The following is a 26,726-nucleotide window of genomic DNA, read 5'->3' as shown; positions in this document are numbered from 1 at the left end:
GGGAGTGTTCCTTTGATTTTTAAAACTGACAAAGGTCCACCTTTCAATAGTCGAGAATTTTAAGATTTTCTTACTCACCTAAATCTCAAGCATCAGAAAAGCACACCTCTCTAGCGTCAGGCGAATGGTGCCATCGAGAAATGTATGCGCACGCTCAAGAAGACCATTCATCGCTCCGTTCTGGAAAGACCTGAACTCAAATCAGTTCTTCACTCTACTCTTCATGCATGTAGGACAACTCCTCATTCTACCACAGGTGAAAGCCCTGTCACCTTAATGTTTGGGAGAGCCATGGGAACCAAATTGCCACAATGGACCACTGAAAGATCTATTGACATTGATATCCTTTGCACTACTGATTCATCTCACAAATGCAAAATGAAGACCTATGAGGATAGATGCTGCTGTGCTTGGAGTACTGTGTTCAGAAGAGGAGACCAAGTCCTTGTCAGGCAGAAATGGAAATGTAAGTCTGATGCTCCTTTTGATGCTGACCCACTGTGAGTTGTGACTAGCAAAGGACACATGGTGACTGCTCATTGTCCTGGAAAGTCCATCACAAGAGATTCTTCTTATTTAAAACACCTGACTTGAGATTCATTGACTCAAGACATTCAGAGTGAGGCCCTTCCATCCGGGAGTCAGGAAAACCTAACGACTACATTTGTGCCTGTGTCACCTGTGTCAGCTGTGGATGCCTCTCCTATGTCTCCTCAACCTCACACAATGAGACCTGGAAGATTGATTCAAGCACCTCAAAGACTCATTGAGGAGTTATGATGTATATATGTAATTTCTTTGTGTACTTTTTATTTAACAAGGGGGAGATGTAGTGTTGTGTATGTTAGAGAGAGTAGAACCCCTCTAGTCCCTGACTGACTTCATAGAATAGTGACGTACGTTACTGATGGTGGTTAAGATAACTAATGACGCAGTGCAGGCAGTTAATGCTTGCACTTTGAAGAATAAAAACATGTAATACCAAGCTCTGCATGTGGCATGATTATTTACATGTACCTGGACTGGGGAGGATGCTACATAGCATATTTTTTTAAGTAACATGTTATTTTTCTGCTCTTGTACAACTTTCATGTTCAAACCTTCTACCTTACAGTGAAATACATTTATTTATAAGAGTAGTGGTGATTCATTAGTCATAAAAATAGCTGGGCAGCATGGCATAGAGTGTAGTCACTAATTTCTTGCATGTGCCACAGATTTCCAGATCAAATTCACTGGGCAATCTTTACCATGTGTCTCTCTTTTCAGGTCCTCTTACCCCATAATGAAGTTTAATAAAATATTACTGTACTGATACTTATGCTCTTTCCCACTTTTCCAAATCAAGTTGAGAGTTCACTCAACATTGCTTTTGCTTTTCAGTCTATTGGTCCTATGTTGATATCAGTCCCTGCCTGGTGTGTTCAAGTCAAAAACAATTAATTGGCTACAACAATTATTGTGCAAGTACGTCTATTTCCACGGACTGACATCTACTCAGCCTAGAAGCACACCATGGACACCCATAATTATACCCAAAAGCAAATGACATATTATCAATCTACCAAAAGTTTAATTTAGAGATTTGAGGGCGTATTGAAAGCATTGTATGATGAGAATTGGGCGAAGGATGTTCTTGAGAATAATGGTTCTCTTGTAAAATACTGATTACCAGTATGTCATGGCAGGGACATGTCATGGTGCTGACATTATTTGTATTGTACCTTAAAGACCTTCCTGCTTTTTACAACTAACGCCTTCTTTCTCCGTACTAATGTGGGGGGCGCCATATCCCCTGCTTACTTTACGGAAACAATTTAGTCATCGTGGATGTAACACTGGTGGGTCTGCAATGAAAAGTGGATGACTTTGATAAATATTGCCTCGAGAATAAAGGTAATAGAATCTTTGAAAAACCTATACTTTGGTTTTTGGGAAGAGCTGCAAGTAGTTTAACTGGAAATTTGGAGGAATTACTGTAAATGAGTGTTCCTCCTATATAACATTTAATAGAAAGTTGCAGTGGACGTTGCACCTCGAAACATTGAAATCCCGGGTATTAACCACTGTGGGTGGCTGAAGAATATAAAAAGGATTTTGGGGGCCCCTTCTTGGAACCTTTTCCTACAGCTTATAAAGCGATGGTACCGCCTCAATTGTTATATGGAGCCAAGGATATAGGGTTAGGATCTAAGCATAGTTTGAAGAAATTGCAAGAAGCTTGCTTAAAAAACTTGTAGGTCGCCCAGCAAGCTCAATAATCCTAGCGATAAGGGTTGAAGCTAAATTGATTTAATGGAATACTACTGTCTCAGATCTGGAAATAATGCAAAGGTGACAGCTTTATGTTTCAAGGAAATATGTGCCACTGAGTTAGGCTGGACGAGACTGGTAAGAAATGAGTTGTTGAGGTTGGCCCTTTCTCTACAAATACAGGGTTATAATGTTGATGCTCCGCTCCAGATATCATAAAAGGAACCGAGGGATAGAGGGGCATCGGAAAGGAATCCAGGAACACACATCTGGAGTATTTAAGTACAAAGAAGTCTACCATCTACTTAGGGGAATCTAGGACCCATTTGTTAGCTTTCCCTTTATCTATCCAGTCTACCCAAAGTGACAGTGCTTTCAGAAGTTAGGAGACTGAGGTGGGATTGAACCCAGTTTATTCAGGGCATGCAGGGTACTTGGAGTTACGGATCGGGGAGGGAGTTTGTAATTGTGGGCTCTAGGAGTGCACATTTTAATAGACTATGCATACATTTTATCTTTATGACATTTTTTTAAAACCTGCTTTTAGCAAATATGACATTTGGTCAAGGTCTGATGCAATATGACTTTTCTTTGAAATTGAATTTTTTTTATGTAACTTGTGCGGTGGGTCGGTTTTTATTCGCACCAAAGAGGGATGTAGGAGTTTAATTGTTTTCAATGTCTTGGGCTCATATGTATGAAACTTTGGTTTTGCGATTCTCAAATAGCGATTTTTAGAGAATCGCAATTTGAGAATCGCAGAATGCTATGTAGGATTTGCAAATAATTTTGCGAATCCTACATATTCCTTAATTGCGAATTGCAAATTGCAATTCGCAATTAAGGAATACCCACCCATTCATTCCTATGGGCCTAGAGGCCCAGAGGAATGAATGGGAGACATTCTCAATTTGCGATTCTCAATTAGAGAATCGCAAATTGAGAATGCAATTTCAAGTTTGCCAGGGTGTCAAAAGGACACCCTATTGCACCCCTGAAATGAGCATGGGTGCACATGTGGCGCACATACATGCCCTAAGGGCATGTGTGTGCGCCACATGCCACTTTGAAAAATGCAAAAATATGCATTTTTGAAAGAAATCGCAAATTACCACCAACCTGTAGTTGGTGGTAATTTGCGATTCCTTAAGGCCAAATTGCACGTTTTTGGTGCTTCTTACATTACATTTAAGGAACATCGAAATTTGCGATTCCTTAAATGCAATTGCAAAATAAGGAATCGCAAATTTTGTGATTCCTTATTTTAACCCAGATTTGCCTTCATACATACCACTTAGCAAAATTGCGATTAAAAACGCCGAAATTCGGCGAATTTCGGCGTTTGAGATCGCAATTTTGCTTGATACATATGGCCCTTGGTGTTTGAAGGTTCTGCTAGATTTATCAAACTGCTGGTTAGAATGAACTTCCTTTCACTACTAATAGTTAGTTCAGAGATACTTCCATTACCCTCTTTGGCAGTCTCCTCTCCAGGCACTTAATCAATCAATCAATCAATCAGTGACACTTATAGAGCGCGCTACATACCCGTAGGGTCTCAAGGCGCTGGGGGGGGGGGTGCCGCTACTGCTCGAACAGCCAGGTCTTCAGCTTCTTCCTGAAGGAGAGGTGGTCTTGGGTCAGGCGCAGGTCGGTCGGGAGGGAGTTCCAGGTCTTGGCGGCCAGGTAGGAGAAGGACCTTCCTCCTGTAGTCGCTCTGCGGATGCGGGGGACGGCGGCGAGGGCGTGGTTGGCTGATCGGAGGTGGCGTTTGGGAGCGTAGAAGTTGATCCGGCTGCTGAGGTAGCTCGGGCCTTGGTCGTGTAGGGCTTTGTGTGCGTGGGTGAGGAGGCGGAAGGTGATTCTTTTGTTGACGGGGAGCCAGTGAAGGTCTCTCAGGTGTCCGGTGATGTGGCTGGTTCGTGGGATGTCGAGGATGAGTCTGGCCGAGGCGTTCTGGATCCGCTGGAGTCTCTTCTGGAGCTTGGCGGTGGTACCGGCGTAGAGGGCGTTGCCGTAGTCCAGTCGGCTGGTGACGAGGGCCTGGGTGACGGTCTTCCTGGTCTCGGTGGGGATCCACCGGAAGATCTTCCGTAGCATGCGTAGGATGTTGAAGCACGCCGAGGAGACGTTGTTGACTTGCCTGGTCATGGAGAGGGAGGAGTCCAGGATGAAGCCCAGGTTGCGTGCATGGTCTGTTGGTTTGGGTGCGGTGCCCAGGGCTGGAGGCCACCAGGAGTCGTCCCAGGCGGAGGGGGAAGAGCCCAGGATGAGGACCTCCGTCTTGTCAGAGTTCAGTTTCAGGCGGCTGGTCGTCATCCACTCGGCTACCTCTTTCATCCCTTCGTGCAGGTTGGCTCTGGCGGAGGCGGGGTCGTTGGTCAGGGAGAGGATCAGCTGGGTGTCGTCGGCGTAGGAGATAATGCTGAGGTTGTGTTTGCGTACGATGGCCGCGAGGGGGCTCATGTAGACGTTGAAGAGGGTGGGGCTCAGAGATGATCCTTGAGGGACGCCGCAGATGACTTCGGAGGCTTCTGATTTGTATGGTGGTAGGCGGACTCTCTGTGTCCTTCCGTCGAGGAAGGAGATGATCCATTCCAGCGCCTTGTCCTGGATTCCGATGTTACTGAGGCGCTGTACTAGGGTGCGGTGGCAGACCGTGTCGAATGCCGCGGAGAGGTCTAGGAGGATGAGGGCCGCTGTTTCTCCATTGTCCATCAGGGCTCGGATGTCATCGGTGGCGGCGATGAGGGCGGTCTCGGTGCTGTGATTGGCTCGGAAGCCGGACTGTGAGGGATCCGTTCGTCTCGAGGAAGGCGGCCATCTGCTTGTTGACGGTCTTCTCGATGACTTTGGCTGGAAACGGGAGGAGCGAGATGGGGCGGTAGTTCTTGAGTTCGGTGGGGTCCGCTGTTGGTTTCTTGAGTAAGGCGCTGAGTTCGGCGTGTTTCCAGCTCTCAGGGAAGGTGGCGGTGTTGAATGATGTGTTGATGATGTCTCGCAGGTGGGGTGCGATGACAGCGTCGGCCTTGTTGAAAACGTGGTGAGGGCAGGGGTCGGTCGGTGATCCGGAGTGGATGGAGTTCATCGTGCGGATGGTGTCTTCGGTGCTGATCGGGGTCCAGGCGTGGAGGGTGGTGGTGGGGGGTGATTGTTCGGTCATGGTGTGCGTTGGTTGGTTGTTGAAGCTGTTGTGTATGTCCGTGATCTTGTTGTGGAAGTATGAAGCGAGGGAGTTGCAGAGGTCTTGTGATGGGGTGATGTCGTTGTTTCCTGCGCTGGGGTTGGAGAGCTCTTTCACGATGTTGACAAGACCAGAGAAGCTATGCCACCATGCAGAGGTACTTTAGCTGAAGCTTGTGGGCTAACTTCAGAGAAAGTTCCTAACAAACTCATCATTCAAATGTGTAGGTGCCCACTACATGATTAACCCTAACAGTTCAATCATTTTAGCAATGATCTTCCTTGTTAGTACATCACCCAACATTTCTGGCTGAATTTCTCAACTGACCCTCTCTGTGTGTTGAGGATTGTTCCGCAAACCCAGCTGCCTTGTTAGAAAACAGGCACAGAAATGTATCTTTCATCAAGGACAACATTCAAAATATGAAAGCCTGCCATCAATTTCACCAAAGTATGTTATAATGGGGATTTGGTATAAGACTCTGACAATAGAGATTATATTGCAAGAGATATAGAATTGGCTACCATAATGACCAGAAAGCCAAAAAGGGATGTCTTAAGAAGGCATGAGTGTGGCACCCAAAGTAACAACGCATGTGTTCTATGCATTCTAGTAATATTTAATATTATATGCACTAAGTAACACACATTTTGTGTGGATTAACACGGGGAAGACATTATGGAGAATATATCATGCTCAAAATGAGTGGTTTGAATTACTAAATGGAAATACATGATTTTACGCTTACCTCATCAACATTCACAACATTCACTTGGTCCTTAGCCCGACCATCAACTTTAAAAGCATCAAACATGCCTGTAGAGCATTGGCCAGACTGGCGCTAAAATAGTTTCTCCCCAGGGTCGGAACACATATCACCTCCATGGTAAATTCCTCCTCCACAGCAGAATAATCCCCTGAAACACGTCATCATACTGCTCTCTTGAAGTAACGTGCATTCAAACCTAGAAACACTTCCACCCAGCTCAAAGAAATGCAACAGTGTGGCATTGTTATTCTGCTCCAAGCAAATGTTTTCACTTCAAATTAACATCATGGTCAAGGTGACCAACCGGCATGGGTCCCTCACCTGGGAAATCCCCCTGCTCCTCAAAGCCGTCCACCGGATTGAAATGACAATTGCTTTGACAATGGCATGTGCAGACTGTTGCAAACTCAAGTGTATTCATACCCTGGAAAAGCCAACTGACATGCTGTACAGGCCACAATGAGTCTGGACCTTCACAAGCATGTTCACATAAAGCCATCCGCAACAGAGCACAGGGCCAGGATACCTATAGGATCTAGAATACCATAATGTACCATCTAGTAAGTTATGCTTAATGACAATCTATACACTCAAAAAATAGGACTTCAAGAAACTGATATATGGATTAAGGTCACTTGATTTCATGGGTCTTCAACAGTAGAATGCCTTGAACTACAGCCTCAGAGAGGAAACGGATCAAAATTTATTTCAGAAAATCTTGCAAACCAAGCCAGTCGAATTTGCGATTAACTTAGCCCCTTGCAGATCACGCCCTCCCACTAAAGAATTTTGAAAATATCCTTACTTGACCCAACTGAGCTCTAACTTACCTTAATATTTTCACTAGCATATTAGCTTTGTAATACACCCATCATAGCACCCTGAAACAATCAAAAGAAATAGGTATTGGTTTAGAAAAATCAGCAAAACTGCACTTTGAGGCAGATTGCACCAGTAATATAATAATATAATTAAAAGGCGGACACTGGTGGTTAACATGCTCAGTCCAATTACGGTGAACTTACCATGAGTGAGGCTTCAGTAGTGAGACTCACCCACAATAAAGGTATAAAATTCGGATGGTGAAAACTGAAAAGTCCTGGTGGACTAAATGGGCAGAGACCATTTGCTACAACTACACTCCTCATACATACCCCCCAGTTATCTCCCCATTAATCGCTGACCCATTTTACTTGCTTGGGTCTCCATCTCACGTTATTTGTGGTTGGTCTTATTGTCAGATTGAGTGGAGGTGTCACAATGCCTTCTCATAATCCCAGTGGATGCAGCGCCTTCTTCCTTATCAGGGACTTCCAGCAGTTGACAGAGGTGAGGAATGTTAATTTGCAGGGGTGTGATCCATTGCTGAATTCAGTGTCTTCATTAGGTTAGCAGAGAAGGGTTTGTTGGCATTTACCCTTTACAGCCATACAATCTGCACAAATGTCACCCTTATAGGATTAGTGCTTTGCCTGGACGCATGCCCCTGAATGACTAGCGGATAAAACAAAAACAGATATATGCCCATCAGTCAGTCATTCTGCTCTGCATGCCCTCTTACATCTGATCCTCCTTTCATCTCTTTGGAGGGATTTTTATCATTAATACAGGTTTGCTATTCACTAAAAATAGATTTACACTCAGAACGATTTACCTACACAAATTATTTTTGTATGAGCAACTGTTCTTCCATTGTGGAGAGCACTGGTTCCAGTGCAGGAATGCCTTTAAAAGATTGTGAAAACTCAAAAACTTCAGAAATGTACTCCACATATAAGTGGAAACTAATGGCTGTAAATTTCTGAATGTACTTATGAATTTAAATTTACTTGCAAGTGCACTTGGTGAAAGGGGTGTTTGGTTATCACCACATTTCATCCCTTTCTGAAGCCAACCCCCATCTCATGATGTGAACCCCAAGACTTCATCAACAGGGGTTCCACAATGTTGGAAACATAGTTCATTTAAATACAGCAAGAAATAAAATTAAAGTTAATAAAAATCCAGCTAGCAGAGGGTTTTGAATGTGTGTGTAGCTTCTGGTTGATAGATTTCATTGCATTTATTTTACAGAGCTTTTTTCTCTCCTTCAGATAGGGACAGGCTGGCAGAACTCCTCAATCTCAATCTCATAAACAGCTTGTCCCATTTTAGGGCCTGATTCCGATGTCGTTCGGAAGGCCTCCAAATAGGATTTGGCTTTCCCGGATCCGATTCGTAGCCCTTTTTTCCGACAGACTTGTACACAGGTCCGAACGGCCAAGTACGATGCAAAGATCGTGTACGCATCGACCAAATCGTTTCCGGGGCCTGAATCTGTCCATACAACTCGTTCGTAGCCGAATCGTGCCGTGCAATGGAGCCCAATTCCGACCAAGAGAGTATAATGCACGATTTGTACAGCCACTTCGCGTCGGTCTCAGCGAGATGAAACGGCTGCTGGAATCGTACTTCAGAGGGGGCCCTAGCAGGCCCCCTCCACCCGGGGCCCTCTGAATCTGTCACAGGGGTGTGCCCATGGGTCCCCCCGAACCAGGCATGCACAGTGTGGTGGGCACCATGGGGTGCCCACCATAGGGTGTACGCTTTTTCCCACCCACTCCTTTTTGCTATGGGAGCCTGTGTAAACAGGCTTCCATAGAGTTCAATGGGAGTCGGAGCGAACCGAGTCCGTAAGCATACGGCTGCATCGTGCTCGTTCGTTTTGATTCCCGCAGCATGTTTCGATCGGAAAGCCCTCTGGATCCGGGTCGTATAGAGGGCTTTCCTAGGGAGATCGAAGTGGGCCCTTAATGTGGTGAGGACTACGATAGCACAATTATGTGGGAACCAATTGTCTAGGCAGCCTCTATAGCACTAATCAAAGGAAAAGAGGGATAACTCAACACACAGCCACTCCCCAACCATAATACACATCAGTCATAAACTCATGATCCTGACATCTGAACACAGAATTACATATAATCTATAATCTAAGCCTTCTGTAATTCATTGATTACCAAGAGTCCATTACGTTTCACCAAAATCAAATAAAGGTCCTCGTTGACGGGAACGATAGTTCTGAGTCCTTGCATAGCAATGCTCCTGGCTAAAATCTGCAACAGTGTCATCACTCACACAAGGTAAAATGAAATACCTCTGAAGGAAATTGGTAGATTAGGGTTTTTAAGACACAAATGCCTACAAAGCAGAGTGGAATCTTCAGGTTTGGGCTTCTCATGCCTTCCTCCAAGTAGTAGGGCTCATATCAATTACAGAGGGGCCTATTAACACACTCTTTCTAAAGGAGCAAAGAAATAAGCAGTGTTACATTTAAAAAGCCCAGGCCACGGAATCACCGCTGGGAGTAATCCTGTTGGATGCTGAAAAAGCGTTCGACAGGGTCTCCTGGCGGTATCTTTGGGCCATCATGAAATGGAAGGGATTCTGTGGGGAATTCCTTCAAGCAATTAGGGCATTATATTACTTGCCAAAAGCGGTAATTCGCATTTCAGTGCAGGACTCAAGGGAGTTTAATATAAGCAGAGGAAGAAGGCAGGGTTGCCCGTGCTCTCCTCTGCTCTTTGCCCTTTATATTGACCCCTTTTTAAGAAAATTTGAGTTAGACATTAACATCAAGGCAGTAAGCATCCATGATACTGAGTACAGAGCATTAGCGTACGCAGGCGACATTGCGATGCTATCTACCGACATTGTCAAAGCAGTCCCAGAGGCAAACCGAGTAGCTGGACAGTTTGGAATTCTGTCAGGCTATAAATTAAATATTGATAAAACACAAATCCTTTGTTCTGGAACAGCGTAGACTGCAGATCTCCCGATTGTCCAAGAGGCAACTTATGTGGGGGCGAGGATTACAGCGACTGTAGACCAGATCCCTGATATGAATATCACCCCAATAGTGGATAATGTAAGCCAGAAATTGGAAAGGGTAGATCATCTTCACCTTTCCATATGTGGCCGAAGCAATGTTATTAAAATGATGGTTCTCCCAAAGTTTTTATACATTTTCCGGACGATTCCCTTGGAATCCTCCATATCTTCTTTAGCAGGGATTGATAGAATCTGTCAGAGATTCCTCTGGGGATACCGTAAATCAAGAAGAGCAGCCAAATTGATGTTTCTTCCAAAACAACTGGGTGGCTTGGCGATCCCCAGCTTCTCCCTGTACTACTGGGCATCTATATAACAACATATAGGTATCCTATTAGTTGGAGATAAAGCTGGAATTCCAGATGAAACCAGACCAACAATATATGAAATAGGGCTGGGCGCTGAAGCTAAGGGTTGTCTGGTCAGGATCCTAGAACCCAGCTATTACAAAAAAACTAAATTTAAAATACTGAAAGCAGCATATAAGATCTGGAGACAGGTACGGCAGAAAATGAAGAACTCAAAGGTGAATGCATATACTCCATTCATGGCTCCAGGTTTACGTCCGCAATATTTCAGGACCAAGTTACTCATAGATGGGGGAGAAAAGGAATTAGCACCCTGGAAGATCTAGTCAGTGAGGGTCAGCTCCTGTCATTTCTAAATCTGCAGGATAAATGTGGGGTGAATAAAAGGGATTTTTAAAAGTATTTACAGATCCAGAGTTGTTTGGGTCGCAGCTAGAACAGGATAAATGAGACATTTGAAAGGATCTCTTTGGTGGAGCTAGTGAGGGGTAGGTCTAGGATTGGGAAGATTTATCAAAATGTAATTCAGACCTCCCCGGACGATATAGAAGCCCAGAATAGGAAATGGGAAAACAGGCTTGGAAGGGAGGCAACTAAATTCTTAGGTTTTCCGGTTTTAATTAACCCTACTCTTCTTATCCTGGGGTTATTAGACAACACAAAGTCAAACAAAAGGACTAGGGCAGATATAGGATTGCTGTTTTTTGCAATGGCCATTGCCCGTATATGTGTTACTTCCCAATGGATAAGTATTGACCCTCCTACTTTCTCCTACTTTCTCCAACTGGATGTCCAGGATGCTGGCTATTTATATTATAGAATCTACAGTATATAAGTTAAGAGGGCGACGGAAAAGGGCATTTGGACGAAAGATATGGGCCCCAATTAGAAATTTGGTCAATTTGATCAATTTGATCAGTTATTTATTGCACAGGCACTTTCTGCTACACTATCAATTGTAACTTAAGAGGTAAATTGAGCTACTATACATGTCTGATTGAAATTGGGCTGTTATCCCCTTGATTGCACAGGCACTTTCTTTCTTCGAGTAATTAGCTAACCTATTTATTGCACAGGCACTTTTCTCCTATATTATCTAAAGTAAATATGTGAGGTAAATCGAGTTGCTATTTTTTAGATACATTTTTTATTGAAATTTTCTTTCTTGCTATGCTGGTGATATGGTATATTGTTTGTATCTAAAAGGCGACTGTTAGATCTGGGGGTCTCTAGTTGGCAGGGTAGGTACCACTGTCCAAGTAGGGACCCTTGCTTCTAGTCAGGGAAAGGGGGATACACTGTTAAGATAACCCCTGCTCACCCTCTAGGTAGCTTGGCCTGAGCAGTCTAGGCTATCAAAGGCAATGTGTAAAGTATTTGTACCAACACTCACAGTAACACAGTGAAAACACCACAGATTTACTCCACACCAGTTTTAGAAAAATAATGTATCTTTACTAAAAACTTCACAAGACCAAATACTACAGAAAAACCAACATACAATTAAAAAGATTACTTTAAAGATAGTTCAAGAGTTTGCAGAAAGTACTCCAGGATGTAAAAGTCAGTGTCTTGCACAATGCGACTCTCAATGCACAAAATGCGACACTCTCGTGCCCAACAGTACCTGTAGTTGCGATAAGGTTCCCAAAAGCTATAACAAGGAAGATGGCAAAGGCGATGCGATACTCCTGAGATCTTGGGGAGGCTTTGCAGCAGCCCTGCTTCATGCAGCAGAGGTGGATGCGCCGGCTACGATCTGTAGGGGGAGGATGCGATGACTTTGGCTTTCGTTGTGTAGGTTTCACAGGGGGAAGCTTCACGCACAGGTACGATGCGACACTCTTCAACGTGGCACGATGCGCGGCGCAGCGTTGACTTCCGGCGCCGCAACTCTCGATGCGCCACAGAACGGGACTCTGCGTCGACGCACGCAGCGACTGGATACGTTCACGCACCGGCAGTGGTGCGGCCCGCAAACTGGTTCTGCGGCGACCCTCGCAGTGTCAGAAATCTTCTCGCACCAGGACGATGCTCGACGCACTCGGCGATGGGGGGACTCCGGGTGCTGCGATGACGCCGCGATGAAATTTCCCTCGCGCTCTCGTTCTTGCAACACGCAATCGGATGATGCGTTGGGTACCAGTTACTCTTTTTCACGCTTCTGCTTCCCAGCTCCCAAATACAGCAAAACGACCTCCTGAGGCCCCAAGACTGGGCAAGCACTCCAAGGCAGGTCAGAACTCCTTCAGCAGAGTTCCAGGGGAGCTGGTGGTGAAGTCCTTTTGTTCCTGGGACTTCTTAACAGGGAGCCAGCTCTTCTCAGGCCCTTGGAGATCAGAATCAAAAGAAGGGGACACAGCAAAGTCCTTCCCCTCTCCTTGGCAGCAAAGCAAAACAGCAAGCAGGTAGTCTTCTCCTCTTCAGTCCTTTTCAGCTTTCTCCTTGGCAGAGGTTTCTTCTTAGTTCCAAAGTGATCTAAAGTTTAGGTGTCTGGGGTCCTCTTCTTATACCCCTCCAAGTCTTTGTCTCTCTGTGTTTCAGTGGGGGGATTCCCCTGCTCAAACCGGTTCCTGGGTGTGCTCTGCTCTGGAGCACCTGGTTCCTTTCAGAGTGAGGGGCAGGGTCGTTAGACGCTCAGCAGGAGGTGGAGCCTTCTTTGTGCCAGCAGAGGCAGAGTCCTCAGCCTGGCCAGCAGGGGGTGGAGCCAGCTTTGTGCTGGAAGAGGCAGCCCTATTCAAACCCAGGGACTACTCCTCCCACCCATCTAAAACAGATCTCCCTATTCACCCTGCTGCTGACTCATCCAGGCTCCTGGAGCCACCTAGCCCATCACATGACACCAGTCAGCCAACCAGCACACAGGCACACAGGAAGGTTAAACAGGAGAATAGCTACTTTCTAAAAAGTGCTATTCTCACACAGTGAATTTAAAAACCATCTTGCTAAAAAGATGTATAATTAAATTCTGAACACAAAGATACCAAACTCGGATTTTCTATCTTGCCCTTATGGGAAGATAGGCATGTAAACAGCCTCCCCCATTCTATCCTATGGGCAAGATAGCCTCTCAGCAGTGAAAAACGAAAATGGCTGTAATTCACTACCAGGGCATGTTACACACCTCAGTACATGCCCTACCTTTCAGATACACTGCACCCAGCCCAGGGGGGTACCTAGGGCCACCATAGGGATGCCTGACATGTACAGAAAGGGAAGGATAAGGCCTGGTCAGTGAGTGCACTGGCCAGGTCGACATGGCAGTCCTGGACTGCACATAGGCACTTCAAGCAGGCCTAAGACATTATTTTAGCGCTACTTCTGTGGGTGGCACAATCAGTGCTGCAGCCCACTAGTAGCATTTGAATCACCAGCCCTGGCACACCCAGTGCACTTTACTAGGGGCTAACAGGTGAAACAAATATGCCAATCATGGATAACCAATCAATATAACAATTTATACAGAGAGCATATGCACTTTAGCACTGATCAGCAGTGGTAAAGTGCCCAGAGTCCTATTGCCAACAACCACGGGTCAGAAAAAATAAAGGAGGAAGAAGCAAAAAGTTTGGGGATAACCCTGCAAAAAGGGCCGTTTCCAACAGCGACATGACATGTATTATCTGTGGTTTTGTAATGTTTTGCAAATAAAAAAATAATTTTAAAAAAAGCTGGGTAGCTGATAGACAGATTCAGTAAAGAGGAGAATATGGCACAGGAGTACAATTTTCTTTTTGTTGTCTAGGGAAAGGGGGAAGGTTGTCATTATCCAGCAGTGAAAACACACAAAACGGGTTGGGGTGATGATTGCAGTTTGTCAATCCCTCGGGTAGCATTTAACCCATTGTATTTTTGCCCATCCTACCACCTTAGATTGGACCCAGTCATAAGCAAATCAGTCTTGACCCTGCTCCATTGAGAACAGTCTAGCCCGATCTGCCAGGCCAGGCCCTCCGTGAACCGAAACACAAGCAACCCAAGACTGGTTTTGGCCTGATTGGACCCACATTTGGGAATACCCTTACCACCCAGGGCGGTACATCTAACACACAAAAGGAGATGGAAAGAATGATTGCTATTTGTCTAACCAAATTTTACAAAGCCATTTGACTGACAAATACAGATAATATTGGTTTGTAGAGTGAGCTCTCTACAGAGAATCATAATTTCCTTCATAAAATAAAGTCTTCAAATACCCTGTTAAAGGGATGTAAGGCAATGCATATAGCACACTTTACATCGGCCACATGTCAAGGAGCTGTGTAACTTTACTGCAACCCTGACACATTCTCTGAATCCTTCCTCTTTTCATTTAATTTTGCAACTTCAAGCTCGATGCGCTGCACTGGGTGCCTCAAGCAGTGCCCTGTCTGCAGGGTGATTATGCATGCGACTCTGAGACTCTATGCAGTGTACCTGGCCAACTTCACTCGCTCTATTTCACATTAGTCAATGCAAACAAGAAATTTGCCATCTGGGTTTTTACACTAAAGAACATTGCATGTCCGTACAACTACTTAAGTCTAAATTACCCAAAACCTCTCAAATATTTCTCATGGTAAAATGTGCTGAAATTATTGGGACTCAACATTAAATAATACAAAATTTCCACCATTCAATGGTAGTGAATTTCTTCTATAGATACTTTTGCAAACTCCACTGTTTATTTTGAATAGTTCTTATTTGGGTCACATTATTAGTCTTAGTTTCTTAGTCTCTGTTAGTGCTGATACATGCTGATTAGTAACTCTGGGATGCGATTAGGATATTTCCACCCAAACCGGTATTAGGAGTTCATTTGTAAATCGACCCCTAGTGAGGTAAAGGTAAATAAACTTCAGTTCATTATCCTTTCAAAATAGGATAGATAAGAGAAAGAACTGAATGTTCATCAAATTAATCAGTAAACAGAATTTGAACATCAGAATGTTGTTAAAGGAAATTTTGTTAAGATAGTGTTAATAGGTAGGTTCAGTCGAAGTTAGACAAAAAACATTAATCAGGTAATAGGGCAGAGAATGTGAACGACAGTAACATGTAGTCAGAAGCTTCTCAAAGCCCCTGCTATCTACTTGCAAATTTATAAAACGTCACAGTTGACAGCTTCAGTATTCGGACCTCTACTTGATGACTACATTCTGTCCTGCTCTATCTACATGTTTACTTCTGCCCTTGTTTGAAGAGCTGCTTTCTGATTTCTTCCCAGCCTCAATTTCATTTTCTAGACTCTTCACAAATGTTTTCCATCTAATCTCTTTGCACATCGCCTAATTTACTCTTTCTAGCATCTTTCCAAATTCTACTTTCTAGTCTCTTCTCAACATTCGTTTTCCAAATTGTATTCAACTTCTCCCAAGATCTATTTCCTAATCTATTCATAATTTCTAGATTCTCCTCATCTTCCAACGTGTTCTTTCATTTACCCCTTCTGCTTTTTAGACTATTTCCAACATTTGCTTTGAGCCTATTTTCAATCCTATTGTGAACATCCACTGTATTGTGTATTCCTAAATCTATATTGCAGTCATTACACTTTTGGCTTTCTGCTCTCTTCCAACAACTGCTTTATAGGCGTTCATCAGTGTATGCTTTCCAGACTCATTTGAATTTCTGTTTTCTCTAGTCTTTTGCCAATATTTCCTTTCTTGTTTTACCCTTACACTTGATTTCTTTCTATTACTATTGAATATTCTGCTTTATAGTTTTTTTCCCATGTTCTTCTGGTGCAGATCTGACTCGCGTTTACCAGTCTGTTCTCAATTCATCTTTTATTATAATGCTCACAATTGTAATCTTCTGATCCCTTTCAAAATTGTGCATGATTTTCCTAACCCAATATTGATTTAATAATCGTTCTCTAACTTCTTCCTAAAGGCGTTATCCATCTTCTGTTGGCTTGTTTTGTAGATGGTCACTATGATTTGGAAAAACACAAAATGATCGCCTCGTGCAAAATTTGTGGAAGAGCTCTTAAAATGTATTGGGTCAGAGCACAATAAAAATATGCAAACGTTCCATGCTGAGGAAGGGTCTAGTGGTGTGTGGTTCCAAGAGACCCTCTTATAGTAGTGTGTACAATAGAATTGGACAGACAGACAGACAGACGGATGGACGGACGGACAGACAGACAGACAGACTACTGCTCTGTTGGGCAGCAATAGATTAGTAACAGGATACTCCTCTGAGTGGACATGTGCTCTGCAAACAAACGTTATGTTAAATGTAGAACCATAATATCAATTTGATGCATAAACATTGTTTTTTGAGGCAGCAGTATTGCTCATTAAGAGCTGCATGAGATCCATCAATATCCTAGGTACCAGATGGGGAGGGTCACCTCAACGCAAAGTTTTAAGCACCGAGATCGAAGTGATATAGAAAACTTTTTGCTTATGGTAGAAATTAAGTTTTATATTGCACCAGGGAATATCCTATAAATCTCCAAAGCATCTGCAGAACCTATTACAAATTATTTCCAGTAGGCAAAATGAACTTGTAAATCACTGTTAGAAAATGGCTGTTAAAAATGAAATAGATGTCCTTATGCATCTGTAACGATTTTTATATAAAGTCAGTGACCTGTGGGTAGCACTAACTCCCAAATTATTGTTGTTTTTGTAGGCCCACACAATATTTACTCAGGGTGTCAGCTGCAGTGGAACACTGTGAAACCTAATTTTGTCAGCACATAAATATACCTTCTCTTCCTCACATTTGCCAGTAGATAGCAAGTACCCCAAAACAGTTTATGACTTGAACCCAGAGCCGGACTGGCCTTAGCGGGCACTGGGCATTTTCCTGGTGGGCCGGAAGGGTGGGGCCCGGTTTTTGACCTGCAGGGGCCGGTTTTGTCACTGGGGGCGGTTTTGCAGCAGTGCTGCAATATCAGCCCCCTGTAACAAAAGCGGCAGCGGTGCTTGACACTAGCACCTACTACCCCCCTCCCCCCGGGCGGAGCTTCTCAGTAGCAGCACCCCACCTCCCCTCTCACCAAGGACGGTCGAGTGGAATTGCCGGGGCTGGCTTCTGTTTCCAGTCTGGCCGTGCTTGAACCACAGGGTTCAGAGACTGAGAAGATGGAGCTAGCTTCATATCAGGAATTGTATGGCAGAATGTTTTACTGGTGTAATGCATGAAGAGCAAAGTTAGATGATCTCAAGTGCTTGGCAAATGAAACCCAATTTCTTGCTCCTTTTTATACAAAACCACATACTGACACACGCTATCCCTGGTGTTACAATACACACACACAACGAAATGCAGACATTTCTGCTTCTCACTGGTGATGACCTCGCCATACACTGCTAATTTCTCCACATATTACATTCTTCATGACATGACATCATTGATAAAATCACTGCAACATTTACAATGAAACTATTGATGAGGAAAGTGTGAATGGGGAGTTTGTGAGTTATAGTTACCTTAGGGCAGAAGTTATATTTACTTGAGATCACTGTAGCTGGGGAATTTCTATTACTTTTGTTTCTCCATTTAATTGCCTGTATTGAATGACATCCTCACCTAACTATATGTCACTTTAACCTTTGATTTTTTTCTGTGAATTTTTATATTGACTGAAAAAAACAAAAGTTAAAGAAACATTATAGTTAGGTGAAATGCTAAGTAACATTGTAAAATGCTAAACTCTAAAAACGACACACATTTGCCAGTTAAAGTTATAGCTATCTCAAGTAACTATAACTCCTGCCCTAAGGTAGCTATAACTTGTGCCCCCACCATGCCCAGTTTTCTCATCAATAATGTCATTGCAAATGTTGGAGTGATATTAATAATGAGGGCATAGAAGATGTCATAATTAATGCAATATGTGGGGTATTTAGCAGCACATTGGTGAAGGCACGAGTTATAGTTACTTGAGATAACACTAACTAACTGGTGAATTTCTGTGTTGTTTTATGTTAAAACATCACGTTGCTACTGAACATTTCACCTACCTATAACAATACTTTAAATTTTATTTTTTTCAGTGAATTTCGAGTTTTTTTAACCTAAAGTAATATTTTATAACCATAAGTAAAGCCAACCACCAGCCATGCATGGACTATAAATGTACATGGTGGGGGGGTTGGCCAAAGGCATGCAACCCTACACCAACGCCATGCTGCGCATGGCCTTCGGCCCTTCACAGCCTAACCCCAGGGCCAAATTACATAATCAAGGGGAGTGAGATATGCGGCCAATCACCCCATGCCTTAATTGGATCTGGGGACACATCCCCCAGGGCCAAAGTCCAATAAAAAGTGGAGGGGACCACCCTCCCTGAGCCTAAAAAGGCCCTCAGGACTGCTTCGCCCAAGGCTAAATACATGTAAACAGTGGAGGGGGAAGTCTGGCCTGCCCACTTGACCCTTCTTTGGCCCTGGGGATCCCATCCCCCAGAGACAAATTCTAAGGGGAGGGGTGCATTCGGGCCCCTCCCCGAGCCATTATAGGCCCCCAGGACCCCAGCCCATGGGGCAAAATATAATAAAAAAAGATGAAGGGGCTATGCGCTCCCCCGTCTGAGTCTTCATTGGCCCCTTGGAACCTATCCCCTAGGGTGAAATAAATTTAGCAGGGGAGTGGGCATGTGGCCCTCCCCCCCAATCCTTCTTGGGTCCGGGGACCCATCCCCCGGGGCCAAGTTCCAAGGGGATAGGGCTTGTGGCCCCCTCTACCAAGTCTTTATAGGGCCTGGGGACCCCACCCCTGGAGCCAAATACAATAAAAAGGGGAGGGGGCTGAACAACCCCTCTTTCCTAGTCTTATTAGACCCAGGGACCAAATTCCCTGGGAGCTACATTAAAAATAGGTGGGCGCCAAGATGTGGCTTACTAGCTAGAGCGGACAACCTCGAAGCTGGGGAACTGGGTTCGAGTCTCGGCAGAGACACTCAATATCCTGTGATTCTGGGCAAATCACTTAATCTCCCTCTGCCTACCACAAAATGATGTGTCCATCTGTAACGCAGCTGGTGCTTATGCTAAAGCACTCTGATATCTTCAGGGCTAGTTTGCGATATATAAAACAAAAAAAACAGTGCTAACCCAGGGCACCGACCAACCACCATGTTGTGGGCCCCGGGGAGGAGCCCCAGGACCCCCGCAGTTCAGTCCAACCTGCTCCCTTCATGGCGAGGGACCTGTCATTGCTCCCGCCCTTTTCACGGACCGAGACGTTTCCTGTAATTACGAATTGGACACAGAGAAATTTTGCCCGACTTAATGACTGCCTAAGAACTGTATTCCTTCCAGGCCCAGCAGATTAACCCTGATTGGCCCATCACTGATTCTTGAAATGATAAATACCCCCTCCTAGTGATTGCTCTCTCTGACCACAGTTTGGAGCCCATGCACCCTCCTGTCCCTCAAGCCCAACGATTGGGCCACTGATGGTAACCTGCCCCAATGCCCCCCCTACACTCCTGTCCTGAGGAAGACCCTGACGTAAGGGACACACTTACCTACCACTACCAGGAGTCGAAACGTCGACATCTACCACAATAGCCAGTTTGATCAACAGCGATTCATCACTGTGAATGTGTTCGGAATCATGGCTATCTAACATTTGTACCTAATGTGAACACCTTGGCTCTTGTTTGAGCCCCTCTTTGTTTTGTAAAACTATTGATTATGTGAATTGTACACTATTTCACTCACTTCCTTATCCTCACTTCATTCACCATACCCTCACCCTTCCTTCCTGGGGCACTGCTTTCAATGTGTCAATATATGCAATGAACTACAGGCTGTTCAGTCTGATTAAATATCACTGCACATCAAGAATAATATGTTTTGTTTAATTTTTGTTTAACTCATGGTAACTTTGTGGTTCTTTTATACATCCGTATACTGGGACCATTGTTCTAATGTACACGCAGACAGGGGGCAGCTGGTTTCTTCATGCTCCCTCTTGGCGGGAGCAATATGTGTATCGTTTCCCTGCTGAGTACGGGCAGGTAAACAGAACACAAGTCTGCTCCCAGCCAGCGGGAGCATGATGAAATATCCCACTGGGGGAACAACCTTTACAATGCAACTTTTACAACGCACTACACTTACAACGCATTTTTTACAACGCAACATCCACTACAACGCATTCCATTACATAGCATGACACTACAACGCATTTTTAACAAGCATTGGCATAGCCAATAGGTCTCGCCTTTGGGACCTTATAAGTGTTTAGTTATCCAGCACAATATCCTTGATGCAACAACATCAACTGTTGCATGGCTAAACACTTATAAGGTCCCAGAGGCGAGACCTATTGGCTATGCCAGTGCTTGTTCTTATAGCCAACATAAACAATGGTGATGAAAAGGCTGTAAACTTCCATGCAGTAGCTATACAATCCTCATAAATATTGATTGGTATTATGCATTCATATCCTTAATTAATGTTACCTTGAGTGAATGAATTGATACTCCTTTCTGCCAGCAGAGGAGACTGAGGGATCGCATATATGAAGCCAGGCAATTTCTGCATCCCTCTGAGGGAGCGGCCATCATGGTTAGGGTCTTAGACTCTTCATGGGAAGAGTATGTGTTCCAGCCTTGGCATATCCATAATAGTATGCCCAGTCCATAACAAAGAGGCTGCATAATTAATGATTTTGTAGAAGGGAAAGCGTTAAGGAAGTTGGAGCTTTTTCACATTATTCTGTGGAAGGGTTTATTAAGGAGTATTTAAATAGCATTGCGGTAAAGGATGCATTGATTTTACTGGTTTGTGAAGGCTGCAGCTTATTTTGCTAATTCAATTCGAAATATTTACATATGACTATACGACTGCATTCATTGGAGGGGTATATTCATAGGTACAAAGCACTTATAGAAGTGCTACTAAATTAAAGTAAAGGACGGCATCCGACGGCTTTTGCCTCACTCTCTTCCGCTCCCCATCCGTAGCAAAACACCTAACATGGCAAACAGCTGGAAGCAGTAGGGCTGCGGATATAAATCTCTGGCGGAGGGGGGAGCAGATTTGCCAAGGGAGAATCGCATAAACAAAAAAAATATAAAAATTACACAGAGCAAGTGTGAATGCTTATATGGTGTAAATTACAAGTGCATTATTTATTTACAGACCAGATGAGAGAAGCAAATTGGAAGCCATCCAGTATGTTATGAGTATTGCCCCGTATTGTAAAATCAACAATGATACGTTGTCTATGAAAATAGACCCTGCACTACTGTAGTAGATTGTTCTCCTGCACTTAATCTGTTGAATTTGCTCATTAGCAGGACTGGAGAGTTACCACAAGCGTCAATAACCCGCCACTTTAGCAGCTTAAGCCGGGGTGGATGTCATTAGGCAATGCTGTGTAAAATGAAACTTTTACGTTGTTTTTATGGCTCCATTATCTATGATCGGGTTCTCTGGTGTCCAAGGAGCGGATATAATAGACTTCTTGCAGTCTGAGGACGGAAGGGTGAGGAGAGGAGAGGGAGAGAGATAAAGAGAAAGAGAGAGGATGGACGAATGAATGAATGGATGCAAAGTAGGATGGATAATGGATGGAATAATGGAGAGGAGGATGGATATGGATGAAATGAATGGAGAAAAGAATGAATTCTTGGAAAGACGCGATTGAGTGACTGATGGAAAGAGGGAAGGTAAGAAATGGATGGATGGATAATGGAGAATGGATGGATGTAACGAAGGATGGGTGATGGGTTAAGAATGAAGAAAAATGACAAAGAAGGATGTAGAGAAGAAAGGATGGGTGAAAATAAAAAAGATGGAGAGAAGTAAGGATGGGTGGATGGAAAAGACAGAAAGAAAGTTAATGGATGTATAGATGTATGGCTGTATGAGTCATTGGATGAATGGATGAATGGATGGAAGAAAGCACAAAAAGGATGGAAAAAGTCAGAAAAGCAAGATGTAAAAAGACAGAAAGAAGGACAGAGAGAGAGAGAGAAAGAAGGACTAGAAACGGAGAGAGAAGAATGAAGGGAAATTAAAGAATTGTAGAATTCCCTCAGAAGAGCAATCTCCTGAATTGCTGCTGGATTCACTAGCCTCGCCCCTTCACTCAGATCTATTTGGGAGATGGTTAAAAGTGTATGTGTGGGGGAGGGTAATGTATTTTTCTGGCTGCTCCCTTGAGAGAGACATTCACCAGACAAATGATGGACCTTGATAGCACTGGTACAGAAAGTTTGCAATAGCCGCATTACCTTAACTTTTATGATTTCAATCTTATTTTAAAATTGAAGAGTGTGCTGGATGATGCCTTATCGGGTCCATTGGTTTAGGTTAGATGAAAAGCATCATAGGCATTGACTGATACCCTAGCACATACTGGAAATCTGACGTAATACAGCACGCATTTTATTCGTTACGGGAGAATCATGAGAATAAATTGACTGTTTTTCTGCATTTATTATTGAAGTCCTACAGAATACTGACTACATGCTAGTCATATATTAATGACAGGAAACATCTATTACTATCAAGACTAAAGCTGGAGAAGACTTTACAACGAATCTGGAAGTACGAGGTAGTCATTACCGCGCCAGTTTTAAAAACGAACCTGCCAATACAACGAATGTCATTACTAGGGATCCACCCACTGAAACAGTTTGTAATTCCTCAAACTGACCCACCGGTTCCTGGGTGTGACTGTTATTATAAATATGATAATCAATAAAAAAGATTTTTAAAGTGACGCTTTTAGCACAAATGCGTATGGGAAAGCTGAACGGAAAGAAGTTGCCAAATATTTGATTAGGGTCTGATATCATCTTGCATTAGGTGTTGAGTGGATTTCCTCTCACAGTAAGGTGAGAGATGCAAATGTGAGCCTGTAAAGTAGCTATAGAGAGTCTCAGGTGCTGCAGAGTGTGGGGCAAATTACCTCTATCTTTGTGCAGGCAGGGTCGGAGGCTCGGCTGGACTGCAAAGGTGAGCGGTAGGCGAGTCAAAAGCCAAGCCTTCACTTGTTTGAATGTCCGCCATCAGAAATATTCCACCCCACGTGACTTGAATTGAGACAGAGGGCGTATCTGGATTTCGGCAAGAAGAGCTTGTGGGCCTCCTGATAATAACTGACAAGGAGGTTGCCAAACAATGAAAACCGTTTACAATCAGAAAGCACGGAAAATAAATGGTAAACAAAAAGGTAGGACTACAGCATAAACGGGTTAACTAGGATGCTGTATTTTACATTTTATTAACAGTTTTACTTTGGGAAATATAATTTCTATATCTTTAATATTTCATATTACTAACACTGTTTATGTTTTCTTAAAATTGGCGTTTTAACAGTATCTGCAGGGAAACAATGGGTGATATTTACGTTCGGGATTACATTGGTTTACATGATAACCTATGCGGCGTGATAATGGCTTTCGTTATGTAAACTGGCATTGTAACGGTAATGTCGTTCTTCGGCAGCTGCTATAGAAGCCTTTGTTGTGAAAGGCTTTCGTTTTTTTCTGTCATACATTCATCTCATAATAAAAGACAAGCGGCCGCGAATGTGATCGCAATTGCGATCAAACATCAAAGCGCCCATGCGGCCGCGAAAGTGAAAGAACTCGCGGAAAAGCATGGCGCGCGCGCCCGCACACATGCACTGTAGCTCTAGGCTGGCCTGGTAGCACTTTTTGGAGCCCTCTCAATAAGTCTCGCCAGACCAGCGCATGCGCTGGGTCAGGCGAGACCTAAAAACTACCTTTACAACGCATTCCATTACATCGCATACTACCTTTACAACACATACCATTACAACGCATAATATTACACTACACTATCCAACACTTACCCTACTGTTGCTCCCCCTGGAGTTAGAATAGCAATTTTTACCCCTATACTATCCAACACTTACTCTACTGTTGCACCCCCTGGAGTTAGAATAGTAATTTTTACCCCTATACTATCCAACACTTACCCTACTGTTGCACCCCCTGGAGTTAGAATAGTAATTTTTACCCCTATACTATCCAACACTTACCCTACTGTTGCACCCCCTGGAGTTAGAATAGTAATTTTTACCCCTATACTATCCAACACTTTCCCTACTGTTGCACCCCCTGGAGTTAGAATAGTAATTTTTACCCCTATACTATCCAACACTTACCCTACTGTTGCACCCCCTGGAGTAAGAATAGTAATTTTTACCCCTAAACTATCCAATACTTACCTTAAATGCAATTTAACATTATGCGTTGTAATGGTATGCGTTGTAAAGGTAGTATGCGATGTAATGGAATGCGTTGTAAAGGTAGTTTTAAAAAATGCGTTGTAGTGTCATGCTATGTAATGGAATGCGTTGTAGTGGATGTTGCGTTGTAAAAAATGCGTTGTAAGTGCATGCGTTGTAAAATTGTGCGTTGTAACGACATACATCCATCCCACTGGTGTGGAGCATACTTGCATGCTGTTTGTCTTAAAAAAAACATTAAATTCATCACATTTCTCCTGAGAGTGTCACGGGGGCTGACAGTGCTGGAAAGACAGTGCATGATGGCTAACATCTCTCTTTGTAGCTTGTGTGCCCTACAAATGTTATTTGTATAATACGAGGTCTGGGTCCAGTTATCAACTTCTTATAACTGAGCATGTCTTTTTGGAAAACTTGCTTTCTCATATCGTGGTAGTTTTTTCACCATTAGTGCTCAAGGCACTTGAGTTGTAATTTAGCTACCGCCAGTTCATTAGTGAACCATGGAGCTGGTACTGCCCTTTTTTCAATCGATTCTTTTCCAGCAATATTAGAGTCAAGCCTCGTAACAGGCAGGTAGCCACTGATTCAAGTTTAACTAGAACAAACCTGAGGTGCTCATCATGGTTTCTAGTAGGACCCCAGATCAGACAAGTTAGATCAATATTAATAGTAATTATTATTGAAGCATGCTGTTACCCGCAGAGTGTCATGGTGCTATAAAGAAAATATTTGGATTTAAAAAAAGATTACTCATCCGTTAAAGAAATATCAATTTACTGTCTAATAAGGATATATTTTTGCTCTGCCTTTTCGTCTAGATTTGCGTTATATAAATACCACGGGGCTTATTTACAAGGCCCTTGCGCCACTTTTGCCTCATTTTTAACATGGGAAAAGAGACACAAAAGTGGCGCAGGGGGCTTGTAAATCTGCCCCCATATACATACATTGTAGGCTTTCGTATCTTGTTTAATTTGTCTTTTTATCTAAATATACTGATTTTTATCTAATTTATTGGCACCAGTAGCAGTTTTGAAATGTTTGCTTACCTCTCCATGCACTGGTTCCTTTTTACTATTTTATTGTGTATTATTGTATTCTTGCTTTTTAAGATATATTTATATCAAAATAAAGCCTTCTTGAATTGTATGTTTCTGAAGGCTAAATAAATTGCCTGTTGTCTTAAGATCAAATAATGGGTGTTACATTCCTTGGTGATGTGTACCAAGAATGAGAGGCCTCAAGTCTGTATCCCCTTAAAGTGGGGAAGGTCCACTTTGGCAGTTAACATGGAATGATGCAATCCGTTTGTACTTAAGACAATAATATGCCTTAAATATAGGCCGGTCCAAGGTGGTGAAAGGCAGATGAGTGATCATAGGTCTTTGAGAAGAACTCTTTTAGTTGGCAGTCAGGTGTACTTTGGCCAAATAGAGTGAAACATGTGTGCACCTATGGAGACCCAGGAGCATCCATGCAGCAACGTTTTAAATCATTTGCAATGTTCCTAACAAATATTTTGGTGAACCTAAATAGATATCATTGCAATAATTGATCATTGATAGTATTGTGGCCTAAAGCACTGCAATCTGGATTTGTACCAGCAGGAAATGCATATTATTCTAGATTTCCTTAGAGAGTAAAAGCAGGAAGCTGCACCTTTGCTAACCTGAGGTTTCAAAGACAAAGCATTGCCCAAAGTGACTTCTAATTTCTTAACTGTTTTTGTACCAGAGTTTTAGGAGAGCCACTAGTTACTGGTCCAAGCCTATGGCCTATTGGGCCACCTATGAAGAGGACCTACATTTTCTCAGTGTTTGCTTTGAGAACATTCTACTTCATTGAAGTAATAATGCAGAGAGACAGATTTTAAAATTGACTCTTTCATGAGCAATGGAGTCATCTAGTCAAATAATCAATTGTGTGCCTCCTGCAAATGTCATGAGTCTAACGCAAAAACATTTTAGCAAACGGGTCAATGGAGCCAAATAGATGTTAAATAGAATAGGATTTATTGAGGAACCATGTGGTAAACCATGTTAAACTGACCAGCAATGTAAGTAGGATGAGTTGGCTTTTATCACTTTAGTTCTATTTTGCACATATGAACTCAGCCATTTCAGCGTGTGATCTCATATTTCAAATTAATGCAGATCAATTAGCA

This window comes from Triturus cristatus, chromosome 9 (genome assembly GCF_964204655.1).
Source record: "Triturus cristatus chromosome 9, aTriCri1.1, whole genome shotgun sequence".
Lineage (NCBI taxonomy): Eukaryota > Metazoa > Chordata > Amphibia > Caudata > Salamandridae > Triturus > Triturus cristatus.
This window is presented reverse-complemented; position numbering follows the sequence as displayed.